Source organism: Candoia aspera, chromosome 5 (assembly GCF_035149785.1).
Source record: "Candoia aspera isolate rCanAsp1 chromosome 5, rCanAsp1.hap2, whole genome shotgun sequence".
Taxonomy (NCBI): Eukaryota; Metazoa; Chordata; class Lepidosauria; order Squamata; family Boidae; genus Candoia; species Candoia aspera.
In genome coordinates this window covers 115,483,207-115,503,956 of record NC_086157.1, presented here as the reverse complement: position 1 = coordinate 115,503,956, position 20,750 = coordinate 115,483,207, and the positions used below count along the sequence as shown (strand labels likewise).

General features: G+C 45.8%; 1 long non-coding RNA gene across 1 annotated transcript in view; it reads left to right on the top strand.

The window, feature by feature from the left end:
- The window catches only part of LOC134499347 (uncharacterized), a 125,868-nt gene that overhangs the window by 86,368 nt on the left and 18,750 nt on the right, over positions 1-20,750 (top strand). Inside the window, exon 2 of the long non-coding RNA XR_010068118.1 lies at positions 3,915-4,004. This is a non-coding gene — a long non-coding RNA (uncharacterized LOC134499347). The remainder of the gene's footprint in view (positions 1-3,914; positions 4,005-20,750) is intronic.

The following is a 20,750-nucleotide window of genomic DNA, read 5'->3' as shown; positions in this document are numbered from 1 at the left end:
CGTAAGTAAGTTTTTCAGCACCGTTGTAAGACTGAACTATCGCTAAATGAATGGTTATTAAGTGAGGACTGCCTGTATCACGGTCACTTTCTGCCCCAGCTGGGCTTGCCCAGACTTCAATGGGTGCTCCGGGCAGTCGGTTGGCATCTCCGAGAGCTGTTTCTCTGCCCAGGCTCCCAGCTCTGATTTTAATCTACCAATATAGCCGTGTTTCTCCGCTGACATTTTTGGAGGGCGTAATAGCATAACATCAATCACAGCTGGGGAACAAACAAACACTCCAACCGATGTGAAAAGAAAAGGTTGGGGTCAAGCAGAGACATAACGGCATGCTCCTTGCAGCTGTGGGGGGTGTGTCTCTGCTCCCCCCTCCGAGCCCTCTGTTTGCGCATGGAATATGCTTTGATTCCAAGCCCCGTCTTCCTCCATGGTAGCCCTGAGCGTTTTTAAAAAAAGTTCTTTCTTAAAGAGACAACAACTTCTGGTTTCCCAGAAGAAAATCAGTCCACACCTGTTGTGTACTCAGCTGGAGTCTGCCTTTCTGCAAGAATGCCACGCGGAGCACAAGGTGGCTAGATCTGCGGGAAGCGTGCAGAGGAAGCAGGCTAGTGATGCTGAATTTCCGAGAAAGAACGAACAAATATCAGGGATTCAAAATAGTGGCTACCTTAGGAATTAAATTCTGTTAAACCAGAATGTCAGGGGATGTTTTTAGTCCAGGCATAAGCCGATGGGGGTCCGGGCCATTTAGGGAGGGTTTCTCCCCTATTTCGAAGGAACCATTCGCTAACAGCTATTTCTTGGTTAAGCCTTTCCCCTGGATGTCATTCTTTACCTACCCGCATTCGCCATAAAATGCTTTCTCATTCTTCAAAGTAAGCATTAGGGCCTTGGTCATGTGAGAACCCAGAACACAAGCTTCATGTGAGAACCCAGAACACAAGGATCTTGGATTCCCTGGATTTCTAGGGGGGATTTTTGAAGCTAGCTCTTCTGTGGCATCTATGTCTAGAGCAGCATTTCTCACTCTTGGGAAGTTTAAGCTGTGTGGACTTCAATTCCCAGAATTCCCCAGCCAGCCAAGCTGGCTGGGGAATTCTGGGAGTTGAAGTCCACACAGCTTAAAGTTCCCAAGGTTGAGAAACGCTGGTCTAGAGGGTCTGCTTGGTCCTTCAATGAAGACGTCTAGCAGATGCATCTATTGTCCTCCCATGCTCTCATGTTGCCTCTATTTGCAACATACATGCAGAAGAGCTAACCAGATGGTCTGAGATGGGCAGGAGTGGAAAATTCCTCAACAGGTTGACCTGCGCTAGATCAAAATGTTGAAGAACCAGGCTGAATGCAAGAGTTTTATCCACCACTTGGAACCCTATTGGCTCTGCTGATGTCTGCTACAATGCTTCTTTGGGGTACCAGTGATTGTGGCCTAGAAGAGAACAGGGGTGCTTCTCCTGACATGGCCACCCAACCACTGGAAGGAATCAGTATCCAATCCAATCCAGTATCCTTCTGGAAGGTGCCTGAGAAGCTAAGCTAGACCAGTGGCTCCCCCTCCTAACAGTGGTGCACAGAAAACAATGGACCTGAATTCCATCCTCGGGTTCGTAGCAGGTGATGCCTACAGCGGGGTTTCTCACCCTTAGTAGCTTGAAGATGCACGGACTTCAACTCCTGGGGAAGTAGACCTGGGCTTTGCTTTTGTGATGGAAACTGAGGCTACTGTGCTATTCCGATTTTCCCCCCTAAGAATCTGGATGCATGAAAAACGTACGGAATTGCCATTTATTGGGAATTTGCAGCTGGACAGCACAGAGAGCCAGGGCGGTTGACTGCATGAAAGGGACTCCTTTGTTCTGGTTTGCCCACAGACTCCCACCCTTGTGCGTAGCCACCAGTATCTTCCAGTTAAATGGCTGGAAATGCCATTGGGCCGCCGCTGCTTTGTCTTGCTGGGACTTGAGGAGGCTGATGCGGAGCGTCCTCCAAAGACGGCAAGTGAGTCCAACTCAGAATCAGGCCAGAAGGTTGCCTGGCATGATGGAGATTGGGACAGTCTTAATGCCAGCGTGTGGCCCTGCTACTTTTCCCCAGTGGGGTGGGGAAGGTCATGCAGGGCAAAAGATGGTTTGCTTTTTCAACTGTGTAGAGCAGGGTTCCTCAACCTTGGCAACTCTAAGCTGTGCGGACTTCGACTCCCAGAACATCATCCGTGCGAGAGATGACCTTATCTGGTTGGGTGACTGTTAGGGTGACAGATTGGGTGGCTGGTTGGGTGGGTGATGGCGTTATCTAGCTGGGTATTGAAACATCTGCAAGCAAACGACTCAGCTCCGAGAGTACCAAGAATGTCCGTGTAAACTTTGGAATGCCAAGAGCCAGGAAAAGGCTTTCATTATCCCTCCTGCTTCACTTTCCTGGATGCCCAGCAAGTGGGCCATCCACTGTCCCTTCTTGTCCGTTCCCACCATCCGAACATGGCTGGCTCTTCTGCAGTACCATTGTTAATTCTTACTGATCCGCCCGTCTTCCATGAGTTGTCCTCGGTTCTGCTTTAGAAAAGCCTGCTGTTTCCTTTTTTGAGAGAGATGCATCACAACCAGACTTCTGGGGCAGGTTTCTGAAGCTCTGATGTGCTAAATGCGGTCAGCTTTCCATGGAACAAGCAGCGGCTGGTTTCTGGCTAGCTAAATAGTGACTCCTAGTGCAGGGAGAGCAAAGGAAGTGCCAGGTGAGCCAACTAGAGGAAAGAAGAGGGTAAGGAACAGGGGACCGCAGATGGAGAGCTGCAGGAAGATTTCCTACCGTGATCACGTTGGGGTTAATAACGTAACATGAGGCCCTGCAGCTCAGGGGAAGCTGTGCACGCCCTTGGCTTGGTCTACGTTCCCAACGAGCTTGAATGGCACAGATGGGCACGTGGCAGATCTGTTGCTCTGTGAGGTGAGAACAACATTGTGGCGATGGTGCAAGCAGCTTCTTTGCGGGTGGAGAGGGAGATTTCATAGCCCCAGCTGGGATCCTAAGCACGGCCAGCCTGGGAAAGCTGTATCTCCTTTCCTTTTACCCATCGCAAATCTTTTCGATTCCAAATCTTTTCGATTCCACCTCACAGCCTGCTCGAGACTGGTCCAGTTTCTGCAAATCACTTCTGCTCATTGTAGAAATCAGGATGCTGTGAGCAAAGGATGCTTTGACCTCCACCCTAGCCCAGTAAGGAAGGATTCTCCCATCCCTCCCTCCCTCCCTTCATACAGGAGAGAGGTACTGAGGAGGGGGAATAATGTATTCATCTCCTTCTTAGGAATCAATAGAAACCACTAAAATCACTTTCTCAAATCCCGAATCATCTACCCATACCATACCATAACTCCTTTATGCTCTCTGGCAGTTGGAGAATTCTGCAGTAAAGTAAAAGCTTGCTGTAAAGGCGAAAGGAAAAAGGCAGAGTGCTGGGGGGGGTGGGGGGCTGGACTGTTGCAAGAAGAATGGAACTTCGAGCACATTTTGTTACTGAAGGGGTGGGGTGGACGGCCATCCCGCATCTGCATGTTCAGGACTGGGGTGAAGACAGGAAGGAAGGGCACAGGTAGGGGAGGCTGTAAGTCAGGCCATTGGCCTGTGGTGCCTCATGGAAGTTGAGTGAAACCACCAAAACTGGCAATTCCAGAAAAAAGGAATGAGGGATTGAGTTGGCATGCAGGAGTGGCTGGGTCTCAGCAGCCTGATCTTGGGTTCTTCTCCAACAAAACCGTTTTTCTGGCACAATAAGAATGCATCTATTCGTTATGGCTTCATCTTGGGCAAATTGGTTAGATCCGTCAAGGCACTCTAGGATTCTGCCTTGTTAAACTAGCAGAGTTCCACCCACCCACCCACCTCAGTTTGCTGATGGAAATTCCTTCTCTCCCCAGGAGGCCTTGTTGAGCTTTGGTTCTGTGATTGAGATCTCCAGCCTCCGGGAAGCCATCAAAGATGCCATTGCTTCTGTGCTCCCCAAAGTGGTAAGTCCTGGCGGTGTCTTAAGGGAGAGGGTGGGACCAAGGGGCAGGCAGGACCTTCTTCCCTCCACGTTCACCTGTGCAGATGGGTAGACTACAACTCCTTGGAAAGGTTGCAGTGGGAATCACCTGAGAACCTCCAAAGCACAGAGGTCAAATCGTTTGCCTTGACATCCTTGGTTGATGTTGAACTCTGGACAATCAGATTGTTCTCCTTCGTTCACATTCAAGGGTTTAATCTCTGTCTGCTGGTTAGATAGGTATTATGGATTCTGTTAATTGGCAAAGAGAGAAAAAAATGAACCAGGTTAAGGTGTCACCTACCTCATTGACCAAATCAATAGGTACCTGGGATGCAGAAGGCAATGTTGAACCTGCCTGATGGGAAGGTTTTAATGGTGAGGAGCATCTAAGGAAAGAACAGTGACAACACGCATGATTCACTCCCATTTCAGGAAGGACCATAGAGGGATTCAGTGCCCCCTGCCTGGACAGGAACCAAACAGTTTCTTTTCTCCTAATTTCACTTTTTTCCAATCTTAAGCGTTTGAGATTTTCTTCAAATCTCAATTTTCTTAAATTCTGTTTACTAAGAAAACTGCCAATTCATATGTTCTTATGGGGGGGAAAAGGGGGGTCAAAACAGCTTTTCACCCATCTCAGCTTAGAATATCTGAGTTGCTCCTTGGTTAACTGTGCCCAGGACAACCCATGTCCTCTGTTGCTAATTTACTGATCTCTCCCCAGAACTAGCACCCTCCGGTTCAGAGATCAAATTGGCAGCTTAATCAACTCAAAAAAGCATGCTGATTAAATTGTGGTAGGGCAGTTATTTTCAATAAAGCTGATTAAGATGGAAATCAGCAACCTGTTCACGTGCTGGCTTCTGCCACACAGAATTATGCAAGGGCATGGATGTCATTAATATAAAAAAAAATTAAAATGGGCGAATCACTGCAAATCAACGCATCTCATGAGATTTTGATGAAAGCTTGTGCAATCCTGCATCAGTCTGGCACAAATCTTCTCTGCTTCATGCATGAATACCAACGTCTTTTTGATTTTTGTGATATCATGAGGTATTTGGCATTTTAAAGAAATGGTTTCTATTTCATTTTGAGGGTGGCTCCTGCATTAAGAGCACGCTGTGGTTTGTTTTGCTTCTGTTGTGTTAGTGCATCTGGTAATGAAAAAGGAAATAATCAAAAATTGCTTTTCTTTCCAACCAATGAGCATTATCATGGGTATATCAAATTGTACGCCCTTACCTCACGTCCTGCAAGTATCTCTAACAAGGCATGTGTGCCGAAGTTTTCAGAGTAGGCTCATTAGAACTTAGATGAATAATATCTTATTATTTGTTGGATGATTGACAGCCCAGTTCTTTACCCGGGATGAAAGTCAATGAGCTCTTTCATTCTTCCAGCTGAAAAGTGCTTTTTAGGACCAAGCTGTGAGGCTGTTGAGGGATGCCTTTTCTCAATCGTTCGCTGACTCGGCAGCATGAAATCTGGCATGTCAAGGTCGGTGTCAGCAATGTGTAAGAAATTCACAAAGGCACCAAGGCCTTTTAAATCCCCTGGCTTTGATGCAGCAGCTTCGGGGAATTTTCAGGTCCAAAGGGTTATCCTGCTCCGTCAAAACAGGCGCTGCCTGCCAGGCTCCTCATCTCCATCAGCACATTCCAGTATCTGGATACAGAGGGATATTGCCAGCTCATTTGTTTTAAAAGCCGTTTTTATTCTATGCAGGGGGAAAAAAAAAAGATCACTCCAGAATCTACAAATCTGTACAGACCTCTTCTGCAAACCTGGTAGTTTATTTTTTTTATTTATTTATCATATTTTTATTATGTCTCATCTCCCCCACTCGGGGGACCCTGGGTAGTTCACAATAAAACAGTATAAAATACAATAAAATCATATATATATATATATGTATATAAAATATATATATAATATATATTGCTATGATATTGAGCTAATCTTTGCTCGGATCCTGTTATTTTGCTTTCACCGCATCAGTGTTTTCACTTATCTTGTAATGGGCACCTCTCTTGATGGGGATGCCCAGTGCTTGGATTGCGGTCATCACCCTGTGCCACTGTTGTTGTTATGACACTTTTTGCTGCTTCTGGACCAACAGGCACAACCATCAACACGGTGCTAATAGCCCTTGCCACTGACGCAGCTGTGGCATTTTCTGCCAGTCTGCAAGGGCTGGCATGTCAGTTCAGGTGTTTTCCCAGGAGGCCTGGCCCCGCTGGGCATTTCTGTTGTGGTTGCCATGCCCACTGGTTCCTCCTCGGCTTTCTTAGTTTATGGATGCTTCTCTCCCTGCCGGGTGTCTTCAGCGCGTTGTCTGTTGGTGGGAAGACAATCAGGGAACAACGTGCTGGGCCAACACCGAGAGACTGGTCCCTGGAGAGGCTGGCTTCTGTTCTGTGGAAGAACCTAAATCATGGCCTGGGCCTATTATTATTATTATTATTATTATTATTATTATTATTATTATTATTATTATTATTCCTCCTCCTCCTCCTCCTCCTCCTCCTCCTCCTTTCAGAGGTCCTCTATGAGGGCAAGGGCCTGGGGTGGTATGTTGGTTGTGAAGTTGTGTGATTTGTTTGTTTGTTTCATTCCGGAGGAGCTTTGTATCTTCAGTCTCAGAATAGCAGAGTTGGAAGGCACCTTGCAGGTCGTCCAGTTCAACTCCCTGCTCAATGCGAGCATTTTTGAGGGATGACTATCCAGACTCTGCTTGAAGGCCTCCAGTGAAGAAGATCATCTTCAAGTGTTTCTTAGGGAGGATAACTGTGGACTTCCAGGGTGTTATGATGGATGGAGCAGGGTCATTTCAGGAGGCAGGGGTTCAGACCTGGTCATCCCAGGGAATCATAGAATCCTAGGATTGGGCAGTTAGAAGGGACTGCAAGGATCATCTAGTCCAACCCTCTTCAATGTGCAGGAGAATCAACTCAACCACCCTCAAGGGGTGGCTATCCAACCCCTCCTTAAATACCTCCAGGAATGCAAAAACTCACCACCTCTGTAGAGAGGCTGTAACACTCTTGTATGGAACTTAGTGAGGACGATTTCCCTTCTATCTGAGCAAATTCATATCTGTTATTTCCAGTCCTAGTTTCTATGGCCATGGACAAGAATTCCTGACCATCTTTCCTGTGTCTTCCCTTTATCCACCTGAACATGCTTACCTCCAGACTGAACACCCCAAATTCCTTCAGCCTGTCCTCCTAGCGCATGTCCTCAAATCTCTTCATCATCTTTGTCACCTTCCTCCGAACCTGGGGATCCTCTTCTGGAAATGTGGTGCCCAGAACTGTACTCCAGGTATGGTCTTACTAGTGCAAAGTAGAGGGAGAAAGGACTTCACACTCTTCTGACGCAGCCCAGACCTGCGTTAGCCCTTCTGGCCACTGGCTCACACTGCTGACTCTTGTCAGTGACCACACCCTAGTCCTTCTCAGATGTAATGCTTCTAAGCCATAAATCCCCCATCTTGTCCACCTGCCCTACTTTTTTCCCCCTAATGTAAAGCCTTGCATTTTTTTTCCTGTTAAAGGACATCTTGTTCCTCTCAGCCCAGTCTTCTCACCTGCCCAGAGTAGGTTGTGGAACCTTGTCCAAAGCTTTGCCGAAAATCGAGATAGCAGCTGTTCCTGCTGCAGCTGCTTTTCGGTGGAACAACAGGTCAGTAGTGAATAAGACTATCGTCTGGCAGATGTGGTCCTGGATGGACAGGACCAAACCATGACTGGAAGATCTGGGTGATATCATCTGGTTCCAGATTCTCCCACCAGGTTTTTGTTCTTGGGAGCAGGGACGTGAAGGGGGTTGCCATGATTGCGGAGGATTCTGTTCTCCTGAGCAGAACCTACCAGGAGCTCCAATTGTGTCTATTTGGAGCAGGGGGAGTAAGACACAATGGATGTCTTCTTGGTGCACCATGGCTCTTCCTGCCCAACAGTTCCTCTGCCATTGCTCCTGGGGGTGCTTCAGCCTCCACTAAGACCAGCCTTTTAAGAGCATCTCATGATGGCCATGGCTTCTGTGGTCCTGTCTCAAGGGTCACGCATTGGACCTGCACAGAACCTGAAGCTCTGCACATCCCTACAGATAAGTACATACAGAAGAGATGTCTAAATTGTTTCCAGATGGGACTCCCGGTTACAAAATGCTTCGACAGGTAGAAAAATAGAAGTGAATTCTTCAGTCTATTCAGTAACTGATGGGTAGTATTGATTACCTTGTAACTAAAAATGCATGCTGCATCGTTTCTGTACTTCTCCTGTTCATTTTCAAACCATCAGTGTATACTTCAACAGAACACAAATATCTTTTAAAAAGAAAAGGAAAACATGGAGTCTTCCAGAACAACATTAAGATGTGAAATATCTTCGGTCCAAAGGGAGCCACTACAGCAGACAACGAGATCACAAAAAGTACAAATAAAGGTTGCTTTTGGCACCTCCACCTGATCCGTGTCTTTCTAAAGAGGCATGTAGGTGCCCATTAGATGTGAAATAATCATTGTTGTTGCATTTGTTTTCATATTACCTCTGGAGAAATGTATATAACGATTCCCAAAGGTCTTCCTTTGATGGTGGTTTGGTGTTCCTTGACGGCTCAGTGTTCTGGTGAACCCAGAAACATAGCTTGATTATGTAACCAGGTTAACAAATTTGTGTGAATTTCTCGTGACCACATAGATAGATTTTCTCCATGAGGATCTGCCCCCAACTTGGTCTTTCAGGTCTTCCAAAGGTGTCCCCATTGCCAGTGTAACTGAGTCCCTCCTCCTTGCTGCTGGTTGTCTTCTTCTTCTTCTTCTTCTTCTTCTTCTTCTTCTTCTTCTTCTTCTTCTTCTTCTTCTTCTTCTTCTTCTTCTTCTTCTTCTTCTTCTTCTTCTTCTTCTTCTTCTCCTTCTCCTTCTCCTTCTCCTTCTCCTTCTCCTTCTCCTTCTTCTCCTTCTTCTCCTTCTTCTTCTTCTTCTCTTCCACCTTTCCCAGCATTAGAGCCTTCTCCAGAGGGCTGGGTCTTTACATCATGTATCCAAAGTAAGATTTTTTTTTTCTACTGGATTCTTTCTTCAGCTCTGAAGAAGACCTCCAGGAACATGGGCGACAATTCCTTTCAGAGGTCTGTTGACTGAATCCTGGATTTTCTTACTGGCAGTGTTGTGTCTGGGTGAACTGAAGCGCACATTTCCACAGGAGGGTCTTCCCCAAAACCTAGGGGACCGAGTGTAATGGTTGCCCTAGCCCAAATACTCAGACTCACAAGAGGCTGCTATATGAAATCTGATTTATTAAGGAACTAAAGGCAAATACAGAGAAAGCTGAGAATGAGCAAAAGCGCGCCAAATACAAACTTAAACCCTTGGTGCCAACGTATCCCGCCTCCCTCACAACAGCCCCGCCCGTCACAGGTGCTAGCAATCGTCAGAGCTGCTAGCCTGGGAAAGTAACCTTGAGCGCAGTAGATAATGCAAATACATTCCAGAGCGAAGCCAAAAGATAAACACTCCCATCCTCCCGAGAAAGATGAAACACGCATCCAGCTAATGACATGAGAAATGTTACGATGTATCAAAGACATTGGAACGTGAACATGACACCGAGGGGAGAGGTGCAAAGGAGGGAAAACAGGCCCTCCATGAGGGACTCTCTGCTGGCAGCCATCTCACTACAGTAGTTCTCAATGCCTGCAGGACCTGCCCTACGTCTCTTCCATCAGACAGACAAGTCGTGGGCACTGCCACTCAGACTCTGCCAAGCCACTTCCGGTCTTCTTCATTATAGAAACAGGGTGGAGGGTAGCAAAGACTTCAGCTCAGCTGGGTAGGATGCTGGGATTTGTAGCCCACCTCAACTGGAAGGCCTGAAGCCAGGAGAGACTACTGCTTGCTTGGGACAGCTTCAGCTCTCTGCAGGGGCAGGATGGGGGCTGAGTTCACACATTACACTAAGCCCCAGGGCCATTTGCTGGGTTATGGCTGTGCAAGTTGGGTCAACCCAACCACTGTGGTTGGCAAATCATGGATTCTGACTGACCTCAATGGGACTTAACTGTGGCTTAATCTACAAAGCTTGGTTAAAACAATCCATAGCTTGTGAATTCAGCCAGTGAGCCCATTTGCGGAAGAATTGGTTCAAAGTTTTACTCCAGGATTCAGGACTGCTATGATGTATCGTATATGTAATGCCAAACCATACATCAAAGATTACGAGGCTATTTATTTTATTTTATTATTTTATTTTATTTATTTTATTTATTTTATTTTATTTTATTTTATTTATTATTTAATTTTATATCACCGCCCATCTCCCCCAACCCTGCTGTGTTTGGACTGTCAACAAAAAGTCTGCTTTCCAAGAAGGAATTAAATGTACCGCTGTTAGGATGAGGAACGGTAACACACCAGGGATGGATGCTTTTCTTACGGAGTAGGACAACACAGACCCCAATCTTCTGGTCTCCAAACTTCTACAATGTGTTTGAAACTGGTACTTCGACAACTTCTCTTAATGAAATTCCAAACCATCTTTGGTGAAAGATGATAGAGCTGTTGGTTGAATGAATGAATGCAGATGTTCAAACATGATCTGGCATTTGTGCTCCAGAAAAAGCAAGACCGGGCTTAAGCTATAGTTTGCCACAGACCAGTGATGACTGATGCAGGGTATGGCTTTAAATCACAGGTTACAGTTGATTCTACTACTGTGGTTAGTTTCATTGCCTGCAGAAGTGTTGGGTCATATTTCTTGGCAATTGATTGATTGATTGATTGATTGATTGTGTGCCAACAAGTCAGTGCTGATTCTTAGTGACCACATAGATCAGTATTTCTCAGCCTTAGCGACTTGAAGATGTCTGGACTTCAACTCCATAGCTGGCTGGGGAATTCTGGGAGTTGAAGCCCAGACATCTTCAAGTCGCTAAGGCTGAGAAACACTGACATCGATAGAACTTCTTCAGGAGGATTATGAGCAATACCTGTTTTTTATTCTTTGAAATAACAGAATCTGCCAAGAATTTTAAGAATGGATTAGAATGTTTTATTCTGCTGAACTTATGTGAGGACAATGCAGTTGTATTTTAACTCTTCTCCTTTTTCTGGAGGGAAAAAAAAAGAAGAAAATGGCATTTTCCTGTCTTTTCTTTATGGTTTGATTCATCATCTTTTTGCAGAAAATAAGTTGGTGTTTACTGATAAACCCGAATTTTCTGTTCTAAACTGTATAAAATTAATGGATAGTTTTGGAACTTTGGGGGAGCTGTGTGAATGCAGCCACTGGCATTTTTCAACCAGAGTTTAAAGGCTTGGCATGTTGCGTGATCCCCAACTGATTGTGGTTTATCTAATGAGTTTTCTGGATACAGTCTGCAGTTTTCTTGGCTGGGTTAAAAACTGCTTTGCTGCTGCCTTCCTCTGATAGATAGATAGATAGATAGATAGATAGATAGATAGATAGATAGATATCTTTTTTAACAGATCTTTGTTCCTCATTTATTGCTATATATTTTTGAGGGAATATAAGAAAGAGATTATGCAAATAAAAGAACCAAGTGCAGGTAGTAAAATACAGGCAGAGACACAATACATTCTGAACCATCAAAAAACTAACATACCCTAATACATCATTAAAAGCTTAGGATAACATTTAAACAAATAGTACTTGGTTAACATGGTTCAAGTGGTTAAAAAGGACTGTAAATAGTAAACAATACAGCAGATCAATACTGCAAATTAGGGTATGGAGTCCAAGATGTTTTTTTCATCACATGGGATTTCCTGAAAGTCTTCCATCCAGGCACTAACCAGGCCAGTCTCTGATTTTGCTTTCAAGCCCAAACGAAGTTGGCCAGATGTGCCACCTACCAAGACTTTGGTGACCAGCCCTGGTTGAATGAAGCAGGGCTAAGTGTGTTTTGTGAACCAGCCAATCTCCTGAGAGAAGGGATCATAGGGAGAGTTATCTATGCGGGGGTCAATTCTGAAAGAGTTCTCTATGGGGTCACTTCTGCAGATACAGTTATTCAGAGGAAGGATGGGCAAAGAACACACTTGGGGAGCTCAGGATGGCAAAGGGGGCTAAATTGAGCTGGCCAGGTGTTTGGAGAGTTTGAAGGATCTTGTCTGCCCTTTCAATTGTGATGTGTCTATTTTAAGGGCTGCCCTACAGTTTGCATCAGTTTCCCACCTCAAAATGGCAAGAAACGGTGCATTCATGGTGAGGAGGCACTCTGGAGGCCCCAGAATAGGGACTCCATGTGCCAGATGTGGCCTGGGGCTGCTGGCTGCCAACCTCTGGTCTTGCCAGTAATGTCCACCGGCCAGAAAAATGAATGTTTTTTTCTTCCTCTCTCTTGGCAGGAGTTTAACAGCCGTTCTTAAGTCAATATGATTGAATTACAGAGCAGCTGTACGTTTCACATACTGAATTAGAAGACTAATGGGCTATTTTGTCATCTTCTAATTTTATGGCTCTTGCTGAACCTCCTGGGGTGGGGTGGGGGGAGGGAACAAGGTTATGAATTAATCTTGTTTTTGAAAAAAGGAAAAAAAGAGAGAAAAAGCGAAATATCAGTAAGAAATATATAGGCGCCTCATAGAAAAATAAACAATTGACCTTTGGGAAGAAAATGAGCACTCTGCATCCAGCAAGGTTCTGCTTTGATCTCCAGTCAGGGATCACAGAATTACAGGGTTGAAAGAAACCCTTGAGATCATTTAATCCAGCCCCTTTGCTCAGTGCACAATCCCCTAGAGCAGGGTTTCTCAACCGTATCAACTTTAAGATGCGTGGACTTCAACTCCCAGAATCCCAGAATTCTAGGAGTTGAAGTCCACGCATCTTAAAGTTGATAAGGTTGAGAAACCCTGCTCTAGAGCATCCAGGCTCTGTATGAAGACCCCTAGGGAAGGAGAACTCACCACCAAGTGGCAGTCTTTTCCATGGGTGGATGGCTTGTATAGTCAGGAAGTTCCTCCTGATGTTTAGCCTGGACCTCTGTAGAGAGTCAGGAAGATGACCTTGATGGAGATATGCAGGCTCCACTTCTTAGGCAAAAGGAGCTAAAGCATTTTTAAAGTCCAGAACACCCAAATAACATTCAGAAATCACTCGGACAGACACCTCCCTAATTCACTAGAGCATAAGAGGGTGGTGGAGGTCCAGCATAATCAGATTTGCAAGATTGATGCCAGCCCCACTAGGAAAACTGGACCATGAAATCAACTCCACAGGAAGGCTAAATCTACTTTTATTGAAATTGGCTACAATACCAGAATCTTTCAAGTCTGATTCTGCTGGGCCTCAAGAGTCACTTGTTGAGATGGGCAGCTATGGAAAACAAACAAACAAACAGTTCCTGCATATTTCCATCAAGGTCATCTTCTGCTCTCTTCACAACCTCCTTCCTTGCAGTTTTCACCCTCTGGTTCTGGTCCAGCCTTTGAAGGCAATGGGAGATAAGCCCATTCCTTCTTCTATGTGATGGCCCTTCTGTTCTTTGAAGATGGCTCTCAGATCTCCCTTCGGTCTCCTCTCCTGTAGGCTAAACACACCCAGATCCTTTCACCATTCCCACAGGACTTGGTTTCCAGATATCCTGCCCCCCATCTTGATCCCCCTCCCCTGGACTCCCCTGGACTGAAGTCTTGGGGATGGCTGCCACTCCCTGCACAGTCTCTGGTCAACCAACAGCCAGCCCTTTTCATCAAGCTTCTGACCTTGCTCCTTTCCTCTTCTGGAGGCCCAGTTAAAGAAAACCAGAGGGCAACCTGGAAGCTGCCTGGGTGTGCATGTGCATGTCTGGATGGGTCTACTTCTGCTTTAAATCCCTTCTGGTGGTTCTCTGCCCAGCTGGCAGGCAGCTTTGGTGTGTGCTTGCCCATTTCAGGACATGAAATCATTCTTTCTGGCATTTGCTAAACGCCTTGCGTCCCCGCCCTCTTTTTCTTTGGCCTTTCTGTTTCCTCCATAGCTGTTTTATCCTCATCAGCAGAGGAAACTAAGTGCAAGTCTGTCAAAAAACAACCCACACTAACCAGTGCTCCATTTCCAAAGCAACAGCCCAACCCCCCACAAGAGGAGCTGTGTAAGAACATTATTCAGACGAGCACATGTGCGCTGCAGCAACCCAGAACACCAGAAAAAGGAAACAGGCCACCTATACAGCACCTTCCAACAAAATGGATACGCACACAACTTTACCAAAAAGCGCCTGACCCCTCAACCCACCACAGCCCAACCAACCCAAGCTTTGAGAAGGGTAGCACCGCCGTACATCAGAAGCATCTCAGAAACCACCAACAGACTGTCACAACCGCATGGCATCACCGTAGCACGCAAACCGACCAAAGCCCTCCAGAGCATCTTCAGTAAACCGAAAGACCCAGGAGCCCAAGAAGGAAAAACAGGCATCATCTACAACACACGGTGCAAGGACTGTGGCAGCCACTGTGTAGGACAGACGGGCAGAAGACTGGCCGAGCGCAGCCACGAACACCAACTAGCAGCCGGAAGACACGATGGAAACTCCCGAATCTCACAACACACGGACAGACTCAACCACAGTTTCAGCTGGGAAACTGAGAGCATCCTAGACCAAGCCGAATCCAAAAACGCCAGAGAATTCCTGGAGGCCTGGCACTCGGACAAAGCAGCCAGCAATGGAAACATGGAGATAAACCACACTGGCACACCATTCAAAAGAGACAATAAAAAAGCTAAGAAGGAAACAAAAAGACCGGAACACATCCTCGCCAGCAGCCTACACCCAGATTAGCAGGGATTAACACCAGGCAAACTATCAAGCAGAAAATAATTCCCTAACCAAGGAACTACCGAGGAGAAAACCACCACCAGCCAACACGGGCAGGGCAAGCCACTATATGTAAGCAGGGAACAAACCCCATCCTCTCTCGCACCGATGATGCTACCTAGTCAGGTAATGAAGCATCTGCAAGCAAAGAACCAAGCTCAGAGAGCACCAGGGACCCTGCTTAACTTTAAACAACAATTGTGCAGCCTTCTCCAGATGACCAAGTCTGGGCTTTGAAGCTAAGCAGGGTCAGTCCTGGTTTGGATTTGGTTGGGAGACCATTAAGGAATTCTAGGTCTGTTGGCTGTTCCAGAAAGTCAAAACATCATGGAAGAAAAGCAAATCATTTCCATAATGTTGCCTATTTCCCTTCCTATTATTATTATTAATTAATTAATTAATTAATTAATTTAAGCTTTTAAAAAGATTTTTAGGAAGCTCAAGATACCAAGCACAGAGTAAGAAAACAAGAGCTATAGAGTGAAATACATTATAGAAAGATTTTTAATGATGCTTTCTTCCCTTCCGTCTGTTTCCCAGCCGCTAACTGAAATATTTGTACTTTACCTTGAACATCAGGCTCATTGTTAATATCTGTTTAAATCATTTTGCCTATCACTTTTTATTGGCTTCATAACTCATTGCCTAGAAATAAAGGCTTCCGTTTTTCCACCTCATTCTCGGGTTGCTTGAGAATTCCTTTAGAACTTCTCTCGATGGTGTTTCTGAGCCAAATTTGCTGCTGAAGGTGGAGGAGGAAGTTGGGGTGGGGGAGTTGCCTTGCGGGCCACCTCTTTCCATTCTTCAGACGCTTCCTGCGTGTCTCTCTTAGGAAAATCTTCCTGGCAGAAGGCGGGAGGGGGGGACATAATAGCAGTCTTCCAATCCTTGAAGGGCCGTCCCAGGTAAGAGGGGGTGGATTTATTCAGAGCCCAAAAGTAGGATAAGAACCAATGGGTGGAAGCTTTACAGAGGGGGATCCAGACTTGAAATAAGGAGGAATGGAGTCGTGGGGTCTCCATCCCTTGAGGTTTCCAAACAAAGGTTGGACAGACATTTGTCTGGGATGCTGTGAGGATTCCTGCCCTGGCCAGTGGGTTGGACTAGAAGACCTCTAAGGTCCCTTCCAACAGTTTTATGGAAAGCCCTCCTGCTCTTACTTAGAAGTGAATGGGAGAAGAATCAAGGGAATCTGGAGAGAAAGTTCTACCATGTGGAAGCAGGACATTTGCACGGAAGTTCAAGAACACCTTGCTCCACCCAGAAAAACTTCCCTGATTTTTTTCCCCTTTAAAGCAGGGTTCCTCAACCTTGGCAACTCTAAGCTGTGCGGACTTCAACTCCTAGAATTCCCCAGCCAGCAAAGCTGAAGTCCACACAGCTTAGAGTTGCCAAGGTTGAGGAACCCTGCCTTAAAAGATCTTTTGGAGTGCAAATTTGCTTTATGCCTCGGGCATAAATCCCGCTTTCAGCAGCAGTCTGCCCTTTGGTGAGCAAGCACAATCCCACTGTTATATTTAAGAGCCAACACATTCTGCCATAACTTGGCTGGGCTGAAGCTTTAAAACAGAAGGCTCTAAAATGCCCGTGGCTAATCTTGTAGCCTGAAAAAGGCTCGGTCTGTTTCTGGGACCTCCAATTTCTAATTACACAGATTTTAACGTGTTATTCACAGAGAATGAGGTTTTACTGTATCCAGCACTGAAGATCCACAAGCTTACCCAAAGAGGCTGTGTTCACACAACACAGGTTTAACCAGGGCAGTTAAAGACCTAAATGGCTGTGTTTGTGTAATACAGTCCTCACTTAACAACCATTTGTTTAGTGATGGTTTGGACTTATGACAGTGCTGAAAAAACTGACTTGCAACCAGTCCTCACACTTATGACTGTTGCAGTGTTTCTGAGGTCACATGATCACGATTTGGGCACTTGGCAACTGGTTTGCATTTATGACCATTGCAGCATCCCGCGGTCACGTGATCACTATTTTCAACCTTCCCAGCCAGCTTCTAGCAAGTAAAATCAATGGGGAACCTCATGATTCACTTAATGACCATGTGGTTTGCTTAATGCCCATGGTATTCACTTAACAACCATCATAAAATCGGGTCAGATTCACTTAATGACCGCTTCACTTAGCAACTGAAATTCTGGTCCAAATTGTGGTCGTTAAGTGAGGACTACCTGTATACAAAGCTTGGCTAGAGTTCAGCTTGTTTGATTGTTCAGACAGTGAGTTACAGGTATTTCCCCCAATCTGGTGCATCATTTTTAAACAATGGAATTCTCACTGGCTGAACAGTTGTTTTATAGGCAGAGATGCAATCCATGGCATCTTTCCATAATGCTGGAAAGAACTCTGGACATTACACATTTAACTTAGCTCATGAATTACCTAGTTTTGAGGTTCTCCCAACACATCAAATCATCAAAAAAACCAATGGGCTGAAGTCACTAAAGAAGCTGAACTCTAGCCAAGCTTTGTATACAGGTAGTCCTTGCTTAACAACCACAATTGGCACTGGAATTTTGGTCGCTAAGCAAAGCGGTCATTAAGTGAATGACCTTATTTTACGGCGGTCGTTAAGTGAATCACCATGGGCATTAAGCAAACCACACTACTAAACTGGGCTGAGTCGTGGTGGATGGGTTGTCAGGGGATACCAGTCACAATGGATATTTCACACTCTTTCTCACATGGAAAAGTGGACTGGTTTTTTAAAATTTCCCTAGGGGGCAGGACCATGTCTGATGGGTTTCAGTTACAAGGCAGGAGGTTCAGGCTAGATATCAGGAGGAGCTTCTGGTCTGTAACAAGGTGCCACATGACTTGATGAGTTCTGTTGTGCTGGGGATCTGAAACTCTTTTGATGTTCTTACATCCCCTAGCATGGCTGACTGGGGAATTCTGGGAGCTGAAGTCCACCCATCTTAAAGTTGACGAGGTTGAGAAACACTGCCCTAGATAAATTGGACTTCAATCCTTGGCTTCCATGAAATTAGGGGTGACTTCCAGGCCATCTATTTTATTCCACCTTGTAGCAACCTTTGAGTAGATGACGGTCACAATTTTGCAATGTGAAATTAATAAAGCATATAAGAAAGGAAGGTTCAGCCTGGAAGAAAATGCCTGAGGATACTGGGGGTTCTAGTCCTGCACATCTGGAGAAGCCCAGATTACAGAAGGCTGAAGGGGCCCCATATCCATGTCATGGTAAGGCTAGGACAAGCCCTGGAAATTTCCACCTGGTCAAGGACTGGTTTTGCCTATTGCACTTAGCCATAATACGCATAAATCCCTTTTTACAAAATGCAGTGGGCAAAATGCAAACAACACCTTAAGCCAAAAACCAAGCAAGTCCCCCTCTGTCCCAGCATGAGTTGTGAGTGCAGCCATCAAAGACAAGACGTATCTCTGGGGGGATGATAGCAACAGCTCCCTATGTTTCTATCAGCCCTTCAAGGTAGACCAGACTAGGAAACCAAAGGCCATGGAGGTCAGGACTACTTCTATTGTAAAGCTATAGTAACAGCATCTGGCAAGTCTGGATGGGCTTCCCTGTCCCCCAATGCATCTTCGGAAGAACTAGGAAGGGGCTTGTCTGAGACGTTTTTTCACGTTCTTTCCTCAGCTCAGGCTCAAGCCCCTCTTAACTGACCATTGTCTTGGTAGTTCTTCTTTCTGTTCCTCGAGGCCACTCCCTCTTCCCTCTACAATTTCTGTATGTCTGTAAAATGTGTTTGTTTATTTAGATAATTTATACGGCCACCCATCTCACAGAAATGATTCTGGGCGGCATACAAAGATTTTTTAAAAACCCAACAATTGTATCTATGTGAGTCCGAAACCATATCTCTGGGTGTATTCAGAGCAATAAAATGATGGATGATTCACACACTCACTTTTTCTCTTTCACAAGCATGTGTGCACACACATGCGCACTCATACGGAACTGGGGAGAGCTTTGTTCTTGGCGTAATTCCACAACAAAGCCAAGCAAGAAGGGAACTGTTTCTACACAACATCATTTCTGATGAAGGTCCCAGAGGCAGAGGCCCTCTGCGCACGCACACATGTATTTTAATTAAATTCTTTTCAGCAAGCCAAGATCAAGAGCGTCATTAGTCCTTCGTAAATCAACTACCCCTGAATTACATTTTTGAAAGGGTCTGGTGTGCTGCGTGGAGAAGAATGCAGAATTTCGCTTCTTGCCTTCCCAAAAAATAAACAGCAGGACGTCTCTCATCGTGTGTAAAATTCGGACAGGCCAACACTGAGACAGTTGTCAAGGGAAGACGTGGAGGAAAAGTCCTGAGTATATGGAAGATAAACTGAACTGCATTCTCATTTGGTCCCCTGAGGTCTGGAGTGGAGGTTGGAACCTGAGGAGAAAGATCAGGAAGCAAAAGATCCTGCTTGGGAAGGCCAAGTAGTCAACACAGAAGCCTCACAGTGTCTCCTGACTGAGCTCTGGGAAGTGGAGGCCGCATGGTTTTTGAAGCATATAAGTTCCCAGTAATTCACTAAGCTAAAAGCCAAGGACAGTCTGTCCCCAATCTGCTGCCCTGCAGGTGTGTTTGGATCGCAGCTCCCAGAATTCCTCTGTCATGGCTGAACTTCAGCTCCCAAGTCCATAGTCACCACAGCCATGTTGGTTGGGGAATCTGACTTGGTCCCACAGGGCTAGCCATTCTACGAGCCACAGTTCCCCGCCCCCCGCCCCATCCAGAGGGCAGCTGGTTGAAGAAGTGTGGATTAGCCTAATGTCCTCAGTTGTCAGATCTTGGCAGCTCCCTGAATCCCACCATTATGGGAACATCCAATTGTGGCCTCATTCAAAGAAAACATCCCAGTTAAATTCACCTCCAACTCCCTTCTAACACAGATTCAATTCTGGCCCTCTGATTGTGCCTCTGAGCCACCAGCTGGAATGGTGTGAAGTTGTTGGAAGTGTTTAGCCATCCGCTGATAGCTGTTATGACCACCTGGGTTGGTTCTCCAGCTGCCTTCTCCCGGCCAGGAACAGGACAGAAGCTCTTCTTCAGACATCTTCAACTCCAACCCTTCTCAACCAGGCCCTGCAGGGGATGAATCAGCTGACCTCCAGCCCATCAGTGGGCAGCAGACTGCAGAAGGCCACCCCGCCCAACGGGGGACCACCCACAGTTTGAATAACCTCTAAGGACACTGCTGCATGATTCTCGTCCTTCTGTGGCTGTTTCTCTCTTGCAGCTGGAGTGCGAAATCCAGAAGGAAGTACCAGCGTATTCCACCTTTCGTCCCTGTCCATTCATTGTTGCTGTGGTTCAGTCATTTAGCTACTTCCAATTCTTGCTGATGAGCAACATTTCACTAGCAGAGCCTTGCAAATCCCTGCTTGGGTCATCAGTGATTAGGTCAAGACACCCTGTCTCCCATCAGATGCTTTTCCGGTGGCCTTTGATTTTTCCAAGCCCCGGAGTCTTTTCCAACGATTCTTGTCTTCACACAACGCCTCCAAAATATCTAAGCTTTGCTTCATTATTCGTGCGTCCAGCAAGCGCTTTTCTCTAGTCTTCAGATGGCATCAAATGATTTGTTCTTTTGACAATCCAATGTAAAGGAATCAACCAATCTCAGTGAACACAATCTCCACTCCTAGCTACAGATATTCGAGAGGAAGAAAGGGAGATTTAAGGACATTTGCAGACATAGCAAAAGGCAAGGATACTTTATTTTAAATTCCTGAATTGGGAGTAGTGTAACACAGGCACCTCTCCCTCCCTCTCTCTCTACACAGACATACATGAACCTCCAGCATATTGCTACTGATTTTTATACCTTTCTGGTACATCACTAAACTTTAAAATACAAGCAAAGGGGAAGGAAGAGTAGCAACCGAGGGAACTTCCTGATG